This window comes from Pipistrellus kuhlii, unplaced genomic scaffold (assembly GCF_014108245.1).
Source record: "Pipistrellus kuhlii isolate mPipKuh1 unplaced genomic scaffold, mPipKuh1.p scaffold_m20_p_3, whole genome shotgun sequence".
Classification (NCBI taxonomy): Eukaryota; Metazoa; Chordata; class Mammalia; order Chiroptera; family Vespertilionidae; genus Pipistrellus; species Pipistrellus kuhlii.
The window spans coordinates 107883539-107895553 of NW_023425529.1; the positions used below are offsets into that span (position 1 = coordinate 107883539).

At 34.7% G+C, this 12015-nt stretch overlaps 1 long non-coding RNA gene across 7 annotated transcripts in view; it reads left to right on the forward strand.

Moving 5' to 3' along the window:
* Positions 1 to 11045, forward strand: part of LOC118730859 — a 43185-nt gene extending 32140 nt beyond the window's left edge. For 3 of the 7 annotated variants that reach the window (XR_006742934.1, XR_006742927.1, XR_006742935.1), the window contains 2 exons: positions 1180 to 1195; positions 11025 to 11040. This is a non-coding gene — a long non-coding RNA (uncharacterized LOC118730859). Of the gene's footprint in view, positions 1 to 1179; positions 1196 to 11024 lie in introns of all 7 variants that reach the window. The other 4 variants (XR_006742931.1, XR_004991642.2, XR_006742929.1 and 1 more) reach the window with 3 other exon arrangements.
* Positions 11046 to 12015: the final 970 nt, after the last annotated feature.

Consider the following 12015-nt stretch of genomic DNA (forward strand, 5'->3'; position numbering starts at 1 on the left):
CAAATGAACTAATTAGAAGAATACATTGGCAAAACTTACTATTACTGGTTTACTTTGAGTGTTGGATCCAATCTTATTAGCACTTTGGGAAGAAGGTGCCATAAATAAGAATGTATGACTGTGAATGTTTTTCTTTTTTTTTTAAATATATTTTTAATTGATTTCAGAAAGGTAAAGAGAGATAGAGACATCAGCGATGAGACAGTTTTTGATCAGCTGCCTTCTGCACGCCCCAAACAGGATCAAGCTCCCAACCCTGCCATCTGCTCTGCCTGACAAGGAGTCGAACTGTGACCTCCTGGTTCATTGGTCAACACTCAAATGCTGAGCCAGGCCAGCTGTGTAGAATGCGAAATCCTTGAAAAATAAATAATTATTCAAAGCAGCCTTATCACCATGAAAATCTATAATAGAAATCCTACTGGTTTTGGGAACTATAAGTGATAATGAGGGATACTATCATGGGAAGAACTTGAGTAGATATACTTCAAAAATTAAGTCATTTCAAAAATGAGATCATTTACCTAATAAAATATTAACATGCTAATTGACCATACCTTCACAATGCTTACCAGCCAATCAGGAGTTAGAATGCAAATTATGCCAACAAAGATGGTGGGTTAATTTGCATAGACAGGCACTGAGTGGCTGGGGGCAGGGCAAGACGCTTGTGTCACCATGGTGATTACGCAGGCATTCCGCGCCACTCTGGGCCTCTGGGCAGCATGAAAAGGCAGCTCTGGACTGGAACTGAAAGGCATCTCCATTCAGAGCAAAGGCCGTGCTGGCAGCCAGGGCAAGGAAGGCCCATTCTTGCACGAATCTTTGTGCATCAGGCCTCTAGTTTTAAAATAAGTTTCAGGGGAGCAATCTATTGTCAAAGGAGTGTTTTTAAAAAAAGGAATTCTTTAAGCCCTGGCTGGCTTGGCTCAGTGAATAGAGCTTTGGCCTGTAGACTTAAGGGTTCCAGTCTCAATTTTAGTCAAGGGCATCTACCTTAGTTGCAAGCTCTGGCAACCAATCCATGTGTCTTTCTCACATCAATGTTTCTCTCTCTTCTCCCACTCTCTAAAAATCAATGGAAAAACATCCTTGGGTGAGGATTAACAACAACAACAAAAATAATTATTGAATTTGTTAGTTTTTTTTGTTTGTTTTGTCATTTTCCCACTCTTCCAGTCCCAGACCTCAAAAGGTAAGTATAAGAAATGGCATATATAAATCTATTTTAATTTTGAAACTATTAACAAACTGAAGGAAAACCTGACTTACAGTGTATTTAATAGCACAACAAAACTGACTTTCAAGTCTAAAAATTAAGTATTTTTTATGTTTAAAAAGTTTGTTTGAATTTTTCCTAGCATAAAAGTAACACATGAATATATAGAAACATCGGAAAGAGCAAAAAATTTTATTTAAAAATCAAAGTTTTACCCCCCTCCCCCAAAGGCAACTACTACTATTTGGCTTTATTGCCTTTTTTTCCCCTTAACCTGATTCATAAAACACTAGAGGGAGCATCTTCCTCTCAAGATAAGCTCTGGCCCAGAAAACTTTTCTTTATATTTGTCTAAAATACATCTGAAAAATACTATGAATTGTAGAATTTATTCCAAAATATGTAAATACATAAAATTTCTTAAGATGTTTTAGTAAATTTGAGCATATGAGATGTTTTATCCTGTGGCTTCCTCTGCCACACTTGCTTATCATCCCCACAGGTACCTTCCCATAGTGTGAGAAGCATTGTGATGCAAGGGAAATCATTGAAGGTTTTTTAAACAGAAAAATACTGACTCAAGATTTGCTCAAAGAGAAATCTAAGATCAATATGAGTTTGTTTCTTTTGTACCCAATCATCACACCAAATTTGTCAAAAAGATGAGCTGTTTGGAAAGGGTAGAATTTACGGTTGATAATAAAAAAACATTTAAGAACAGTTTTGGATATTGCAGTTTGAACATGTGGCTATGGTTTAAAAATGTAATCAATACACATGAATTAAGAGTATATGAACTGTCTTACAGTGCCCCATTTAGAATGTAAGCAAAAATGATATGTCTCATCCTATTTTTCTCATGTGCTAATATTTTATAATTAAAAACTCTTAAGAACTAGGAGTATAATTTGGAAAGGCAGATTTAGAATCTGAAAACTTGGTCTGGCCAGTGTTGTTCAGTGGTTGGGTGTCGACCCATGAACCAACAGGTCCCGGCTCAATTCACTCATGGTGGACTCCATCCCCTGTGGGAGGTGTGCAGGAGGCAGCCAATCGATGTCTCTCGTTGATGTTTTTATTCTCCCTAAAATCAATAAAAGCTTATTTTTAGAATAGGAAAAGTTGGCTAATAGAATAAAGAAACTATATTATTTGGGGGTCTAAAAATCTGAGGGGAGTGGTATTTGTCATCAAAACAGGCCTATGATATAGATTTCAAGTCAGGCCCTGTTATGTCATTTTTGTCAGCATTTTAATGAGTATTGCATCCTTTGGAAAAATACCCAAATGGATCAAGTAAGTCTATAATAGTTATTGTACCATTTTGAATAAGTGTTTCTTATTCAAATACCCATATTGGGATTATGGACCAAATAAGACCATAATAGTTATTGTACCATTTTGAATAAGTGTTTCTTAGATGAGTTTGTCTAAAACTTCAAGAATTTGGAGCTTTTAAACTGGGTGACTTCTTTTTTCTATATACACTTACTCTTCAGGAAGAATTTGTGGTGATTTTAGAATACTTACTAGAGGCTTGGTGCCTGGTTTTCATGCGCAGGTAGGGTCCCTAGGCCTGGCCAGCAATCAGGGCTGATCTGTGGGGCAATTGGGGGGAGGGGGTCACTGGCACCTGCGTTGGCCAGCCTGGTGCCACCTGCTCGCTGGCCCTACCCTCCACCACCACTGCCAGTCGCCTCTCTCTGTGGGGTGACGGGCAGGGTGATTGGGGGGCTCCCTACTCGCACCTTCCTTGGCAGATATAGGGCCTGCTGGCTGGGGACAGCTGTTGCATTGAGCGTCTGCCCACTGGTGGTCAGTGCTCATCATAGTGACCAGTCATTCTGCCATTCAGTCAATTTGCATACTAGGCCTTTATTATATAGAATATACATTGAGAAAATGAATCCATAAAAAGAAAAAAAGATTTCCTTCACTATATTCTTTCTTATTTTAAACAATAACAGATGGTCTTGGTTTCTGGATAGCCAAATTAGATCATTTAATTTGGAGTTTAGGTAAAAGTTCAACAGATTTAAAAATTAGCATCAAAATTCACTTATTAACTTATTGCTATATGCTAATAAATTCATGTTCATTGGAAGTCTTGGTGTATATGGCTTATGTTAGGCCCACATGTAGAGTGAGTGTGGATGTGAACTAAGAAGAGGACATTCAGAGAATTGAAAAAATATGAGGTGTTCCAGTATATTGAATGATTGAAAAAGAAAAGACATAATTTTGAGACTTCTTTATTCTGTATTGTACTGGATGACAACAGTAGATCAAGATTCAATATTTTATTCCAACTGGATATAGGAATTAGACTGATATACCAGGAACCTTGAAAGTAACTAAATAAGGGGGGTGGGGAGTAAGATTTAAAGACATTTGAAATGAAAATACATCAGCTGAACAAATTCTTGCCTTTAAAATGTGTGCTAACAAAGGACAATTTTTTTTTTTTTCCAGGAAGGCGGGGAGAGAGAGCAAGAAACATCAGTGATGAGAGAGAATCATCAATTGGCTGCCTCCTGCATGCCCTTTATTGGGGATCAAACTCGCAACCTGGGCATGTAACCTGACCTGGACTTGAACCCTGACCTCCTGAATCAGGTGGCTGCTCAACATCGATGTGAGAGACACATGGATTGGTTGCCAATCGGGCCAAAGGACTATTTTTTACTAAAGGAAATTATAGGGAAACTTCCTGGATGTTTTGTTTTGTTTTAGGACAATATTTACTGAAAATAACCATTGTTTTAACAACTGACAGTATCTACAAAAGATATTCTTAAGAAATTCCAGGAGCATGTGCCACTTGTCTGGAAACTATGAAATAATGAAACTTAATATTTTCACTAGGTACTAGAGTTGGAACATTTTTTTAATATTAAAAGCTTTTATAAATTGTCATTTGTTTTCAAAGAGTGTTACTTTTATTTTAGAGAGAGAAACCAATTTGTTGTTCCACATTATTTTTACATGCATTGTTTGATTCTTGTATGTACCCTGACTGGGAATCGAACCCACAACCTTGTGTATTGGGACAATGCTCTATCAAACTGAGTTACCCAGACAGGGCCCAAGGAGGGTTACCTTTTAAAGGCTTTTGGACAAATCCAGTATTCATTAAGTTTTTATTTTCCGCTTAAGACTACCAAGAAGAATAAGTTGGAATAAACAGGAAAGAATTGATTCTACAGAAAAAATTTAACCACACTGTTCTGGCTCAAGGAAATGCGTTATAGTGTCAATGGGGCATTATTTGATGTTTATATGCTAGTGTGTTTGGATATTAAAATTGCAAAGTCATAGCTTGGGCTTATTTCTCTCTTTGAATTCTCTTCCTGTAGTTAAATATAAGGGAATTCAGTTTCAATTAGAGTTTTTCTCATCTTACTAGGCACATACTAGGTGCTCAGAAAATTAAGTGGGGTATTCCCAGGAACATCAGTCTCACTCTGAAATTGGCATGGGTCTAGTTGATTCTGGCATCAGATATGCAGTAAGTAATCATTCTATATGTCATTACCAGTCATGAACTCAAATCATTGTTGAGACTTGATTAGACTATGCTGTGGCTTGGCTGAAAAGATAATTTTTATGAAAACACCTTTTAATGCAGGCTTCTTAATTTTTATAGTTCAAGTACTTTTCAAACTACTGTGCTTCCAAATTATAGGATATTTTTTACATTAGAGAATTGTAAACAATAATGAACATCAACCCTGGCACGTGTATTAATGTTTATTTGCCATTCTAGGAAATAGGCCAATAAGTTGTTATCGTTTACTTTAAATGCTTAGTACAGTGAAAATTACCCAAATCAATCAAAACAGCTTAACACCTACACCATAGGGTTGTTGATATTTTTAAGTGCATATAGAAACCACTCAAGCTTTAGGTGCTGCTATAAATGATAGAAGTAACAGCTAACACATTGTGTAATCCTTTGCCAGAAATTTTAATAACCCATTTAATTCTCATATAACTATCTTATGAAGGAGGTACATAATTATCCTCATGTAATAGGTGAGGAAACTGTGTCAAGGGGAAATCGTATGCTTAATGTCAACTAGTAAGTGGAGTCAGGATTCAAGCTCAGGTGGTTTGATTGCAGAGCTCATGCTCTTAATAATTATATCTACATCTTCTGTCTTAGAGCCAATGAGATAGGGGAGACAAATCTAACATTAAGCAGTAAAATACAAAATGATCATGATATCTTCCAAAGAATGTCTTCATGTAGGTTTGTATTTGGTAGTTCTATGCCAAATGCAAATTATTTCCTCAAATATTCCAGGATGGTACTACTGTCCCCTGCAAGAAGGCGTGCTTTTAGAAATATGTTTCAGTAACAATGGATATGGGTGTTTGTGTCCGTGTCCTTCTGTGTGTATGTGTGCCACATAGATATACATGCTGATATGTGAATCCAGTCAGCTCTTAATGTAATAGTCATCCCTTGAGAAAACTGCCCCTGCCCAACTATCCATAGAAGCCTATACAATTTATAGGCCGTACTTGATTGTATTGTTTTTAAGGCATTTATTGCATCAGATGTTGTCAACTCAAGCACACTATCTCTCTTTGGAAGCTCATCAAAATCTAAGAGAAAATGGGCCTTTTGTAACTAAATGACTGCAGACAAACTATATAATACATCTAAATTATAAACATTTTGGAGATTACCTATCTCTAAGCTATCAGATACACTTTAAAAATATTTCCTGTCAATTGGATTTTTGGCAAGGCTTAATGATCATTAATTTTATTCTGTCTCAGAGCAGTTCCAGGCAGTACAACCTTCAGAAACATTCTCAGGCATTACTCAGAAGGGCAACCCCCTCCATACACATATAGAAAATTAACTCCCTTTTCTGTATATCACCCTTATAATAGCTTTATTATTATAATGCATCATATTGTAATTATTTTCTTCCTTATTTTTTGTACTATTAGGCTACAAGCCTAATTGGTTTGAGCTCAGAGACTGTATCTTAATTCAGCTCATTTGGTGACTAATGTAGCTGAAGACCTCATAACAGTACTATAGAATACATTGATACCAATTTTGATTTTGCTACTCAAAATAATTCACTGATTATAGCCAGAAATTAGATCTTACTTTTCAGTGGAATTCCTCCAGGCTCAGGTCAAATTTACTTATATAGATCACATATCAACTACAGTGAAGGATCAAAAAGAATGAGAAACATGAAATAGTACTTGCCAGATAATATAAAGTTTTATATGTGAAATAATTCTTTGTTGGAACCTTTATTTCTCATTGAAATAATATACTAGTTAAGAAGTAAGGAATTTTACAGAATATTTTATCTCTTACCAAGAAATTTTGACATATCTGATTAAGTCTTAAAAATTGTCTCTAGCAGACTGAAATGGATTCCCAGATGTTTTTTCTGAGAAGTTATGAGGAAGCATTATGAAGGTCAGGAATAGTTAGCTTTGCAACCATCTCAATTTAGGGTTTTAAAACTATTAAGTACTTTTTTAAAAAAAATGTTAAAATTAATGGCTATTTTTTCTGCTTCATCCATGGCGTTCAGATGTGTTGCCCTGCATTGGGAAATTATCTGGCTTCTGAGCTCTTGTTTGGGGGATCCAAAGATATTCATTCCCAAATGAACTGAAATCCAGCCCTAATACCCTGCTTGCTTTATGCAGCCTCTTGGTTTGATTTCACATGGTAGCCTTTAATGCTCTCCATAGTTAATTTCTCCCAAATTAGGCAAGACCTGCCTTCCAGTGAAATATTTGTGTGTTTTACATAGTTAACAAATGTATTTCTTGATAATTTACCTGATATGACTGCTGCTCTAAAATACTTTTTATTTTTAAGAAGTTTTATAAAATTATTCACTGCCATTAACTGTTCATTACCCTCTTCATTTATAGACAAGAAAAAAGCCTAAGATATTGCTACTTTAGAATTAGATTATGGCATCAAAATTCTAAAATACAGCACATTGCACTGTGCCAACACTTAGTTAACTTTAAATAGATACTTGCTCATTTGAATGAATCCAGAGAACTGAAAGAAAGCATGAGAATGATGAAATCATCTTAAAGTCTCATCTTTAGTCCTGCAAAAAAGCCCAAGAGAAGTCTGAAGAGTGGAAATTCCTTTTTTTAAAAAATATAAATATACTTTTCATCTTGTTTCATTTTCTTTCTTAGTATTATAATCTTTTTACATTAAATCGTGCCCTTTCAATTTTCATAATTTTAATTTACTCACTTGTACAATATAATTTTACAATTTGGGGTAACTGATATTTCAAGTAACAATTTCCTTATAGATGTAAGGACATTGAAATTAAAACATATCTGACACATGGCAGATACCTAATAAGCCTTTCAATTAATATTGAATGAGTTAAACTGATTTATGTAACATGGTGGTTTAAAAGGTAAGTGAGAATTTTTAGAATTTTGTTAGCAAATCTTATCATTTTAGAGCCTTCTCCGTTTTCAAAGTGTTTAAATATTCAATATTTTTATATATAATTTATCATAGTTGAAAAGATGAGAGTCATAGAAACAGTAAAATGGACTAGATTAAATATTTTTAGACTATGCTTTTTGTTATTTGCTCCTATGGAAAAGAAATTTTTCTAATAAAGGCATGTCTAAAGAAATAACTTAGAATTAGGATTCATTTAAGAATTCATACAAGAGTAATGTAGAAAAACAAGTGATATAACTTAGAAGTGAAAATGTCCATTGGGTTAATTTGATGAGTCAAGACATGAGAATCTAAATTATTTTCTATCATTTTGTTCTCATTTAAAAAGGCTCAGGCAATGAAACTTCCATCATATCAATCTCATTCAATGTGGGTACAGCTATTCATCCTTGTTCAGCACTTGCCTCTAATACTTATCTCTTTGGTGTCGTCAATGTACATCTTATTAAGATAAGAAGCATGTGAGAAAAGTTAAAACTTTCCCACTGGTTAAGAAGACCATAAAATGAAGCAGAACAAAAGGTTTAATGCAATAAAATGCACAAATTCATAATTTGTGAATGTTATGTTTGGTTACTTTTCCAGAGGAATGACAATGCAAACTGAAGCTTACACTGTTCCTATCCCAGAGAATTAGTGTGGTCATATACTTAAAAATTGGTTCTGCTATTTGTTAGTTGTGTGACCTTGACCAAGTTGCTGTCTCTCCAGGCTTCAGTTTTAAGTAAGAGGCTAAATTTGGTTGTCTTGTCCCAAATTTTATAATCCTAGAACTGAGTTGTTGGCCTTCAATATAGGGTGGGGCAAAAGCAGTTTTACAGTTTATATGAAAAATAATATAATAATACAAGAATAAACTTCATAGTCACTGTAAACCTACTTTTGTCCACCCTGTATATTTATTTTGCAAATAATTATATACACTTTCATAGTAATCATAAAAGCAAAGGGGAAGGTAAAATATTGTAGATTTATGTGGGAACCTCTGCAAAGTGTACGTTTAACTTTGCCATCATAGTAAAAATTTTAGGTTATGTTACATACATGTAGTAGAGTAGGTCAGTTTTATTCCTGCAAATCTATTTTTGATAGTATAAGAATCTGAAGTGGTTAATTTGGGGTTTAAAATTCTATAAATGAGAGTAAATATAATTTTACCTCATCAAAAATAGTTATAAAATACTTTAAATGCCTTAAATTTTTTTGTTTGCATTTTTAAGTGAGATAATCTTTTATTATTGAGGGCCTATTCTATGTCCAGTATTTCACTATAGTCTAAAAAAAGTGGTCTCTGTTGGCAAAGAACTTTTAGCCTCGAAGGAAATTGTTACTTGAAATATCAGATACTCCACACAACTAGAGGATAGTGGACTATGAAGTCTGTCTTACTGACTTGAAGTGCAGCAGAAGCTCGAGGAATGAGGACTCAGACTCATAAGAGAAGACTTAGAGAAGGTGGAAGAATGGATTACAGACCCATCAGTATGGCTCAGTTGGTTAGAGCATCTTCTTGTGCATTAAATGGTCTGGGATTTGATCCCTACCTAGTTAGGGAGTATACTGGAGGCAACTGAATGATGTTTCTCTCACATCAATATTTCTCCCTCTCCCTCTCTCTTCCCTTCTCCCTCTCCCTTCCCCTCTTCCTCTCTCTCTCCCTCCCTCTTTCTTTCCTTCTGTTCCTTTCTCTCCCTCTCTTCCTTTCTCCCTCTCTCTTCCTCTCTACAATCAGTGGGAAAACAACACACCATATCGTCAGTGAAGATTTTAAAGAAATATTGGCTTAAATTAGACAATTCTATCATGAACATTAGAGGATCTATGCCTTTTAACTAAGCAAATCAAGTGGGAAGTATTGAAAAGTTGCAGAGAAAAATTCTATCAGGATACTTTTTGCCCTGGTAAGATTGACCTTTATCACTATGGGAATGATTGTGAATTAATGCCAAAGTATTTTTAAGCTAAATAGAAACATTCCTTTTCCAAACTTATAATTTGCATTCAAGCCTTAGCTCAAGTTATCTATTCCTACAATGTCCTTTCCCTCATCTTCAATGGTCTAAATCTTAGGTTATTTACTCTCTGCATTAAATTTTCCTAGTTCATTTTCCTCTTCAACCACAAAAACCATTTTTCTTTTGTGCTTCTATACCTAACTTAGAACAATGAATATATCCTGCCTTATAAGCAGGGACTATCGTTTTTTATTATGTAATCTGCCAGCCTATCAGCAGGTGTTTGATAAATTGCAATTGAGTGCTGAAAATCAGTAGAAATGGCTTTATGATAAAATTAATATATCCTGAAGAGTACTGGCTAGATAAATGTAATGCTTATTTCTTAGTAGTTTAGGAGTTCTCTGGCTTTTACCATGTATCAAAGTTCTTATCATTCTATACTATGCATTTACGTCCGTACCTCAAGTTTTAGCTACCTTACAGTATCCTTTAAAAATTTTTAAAGTTAGAAAGCTATGGATGGTATAAATAGTTGGAAGACTGGTGACATTTTAATACTTCTTTTTGAGGGTTGTTAGTAATCTAGCATCACCTAAAGCTTTCTGAATATAGTTTTTCTGTTGGCCTTTATTTGTGTGTCTGAGGAGATTGACTATAGTAGAAAGAAAGTCCTTACATTAAAAAACACTTTTCAAAAGTAACATTACCATAATAATAATAAAAAAACATGTATTGACTATCAGCTGCAGTTCTTAAAAACATATATATTTTAACTTCAGAGGGGAAGAGAAGAGAGATAGAAACGTTGATGAGAATCATCAATCTGCAGGCCCCTTACTGGGGATAGAGCCTGCAACCTTAGCATGTGCCCTGACCAGGAATAGAATTATGACCTCTTGGTTCATAGGTCGAAGCTCAACCACTGAGCCACAATGGCCAGGCTTGGCTGCAGTACTTTAAAGTGAGTCTCTAAAGAAAACAGTATGCTTCTGACTTCTTCTTACTGGAGCTATCTTATTGAGTAGAATAGCTTTTCTTAGAAACTTTGGATAATTTTATTAGAGACTAAATCACACTCAAGAAAAAGTTTAAGAAATCGAAGAAGGCAAAGAAAATTGTGGATCAAATATGCAGCAGTTGCTTTCATTATTATCATAATGTGATAAAAAAAAAAAATTAGGTGCCCTAAGCTTTTATGTAAAATCTATAGGACATGTCTATTTTTCCAGAATCTAGGTATAAAGTATACTTCACTTTTAGTCAAAAGTCAGGAATTTAACCAACAATTAAATTATGATTCCTATGGCAAAGCAGTTTCCCCATGTATTGATTTACTTTATAACCTGTTTTCTAGGCATATATTTTTACACTATCCACTAAAACTGACTATACCATGAGTGCCTAAGGTACATGAAGAAAGGATTGAGATTGGAAGCTGTAGACATTGTCTGTTCTGAGTTCCTGACAACAGACCACTCTAGCAAAGGGCAATAAATGCCACTGAGAATATCCTTCAGCACAAATCTGTAAGTAACTTTTGGGAATTATAGGGGGATTAGAAAATTGTCTCTGCTGACTCAACAAAAATGTCTTCATTTTGTAATTTGTGGCCTGTATGCTTGTAAATTAAGATACACTGAGTTGTCAAGTAGAGGACTGGATTGTGGGTGACAATTTAAGTCAAAATACAGTGCAAGAACTTGAAATGTGTGTCTTAAAACCTTAGACAAAAGGTTGCATGAATTAGGATAACTAGATTATTATTAAGTTATTGGACCTTTGCCTGGAAAACCAATTAGAGAATTTTAGTCTTGATATGGCATGAAGTTAGCATAGCCCAGCATCTTGAAATAACAGTGGAAGTTGACAAAGTAATGGAATTTTTGGAAATCAAATGTGGCAGTACTATATATAGAAGAATTCTAAGAAATAAAGTCTAGTGGTAAGGAAACTGGGCATGTGACTATTGTAGTAATCTAGGAGTGAAGAAATCCTGGACAGAATAATGGCAATGAGAATGGAGATGAAAGAATAAAAGATATTTCAAAAGGAAAAAGTATAGAACATCACAATGAGTTGGATAAAAGAGTGGTGTCAAAAAATACATGTTCTGTACTAGAAATCATGGTATTATTGAAAGTGGACAGTTGAGAAGCTGGTTTGAGAAGATGCCGAGTCCCGTTTTTGTCATACTGAATTTAAGACTATATGTATTAATAGGAATTTCACTTGAAATGCTTTGATTAAAGGTTGTGAATATATAGAACTAGAATTCTATGTAAAAGTCATTCTGGAGAGGTAAATCTGTCAGTATCCACATAAAGCTGATAAGCTATATGAAGCTC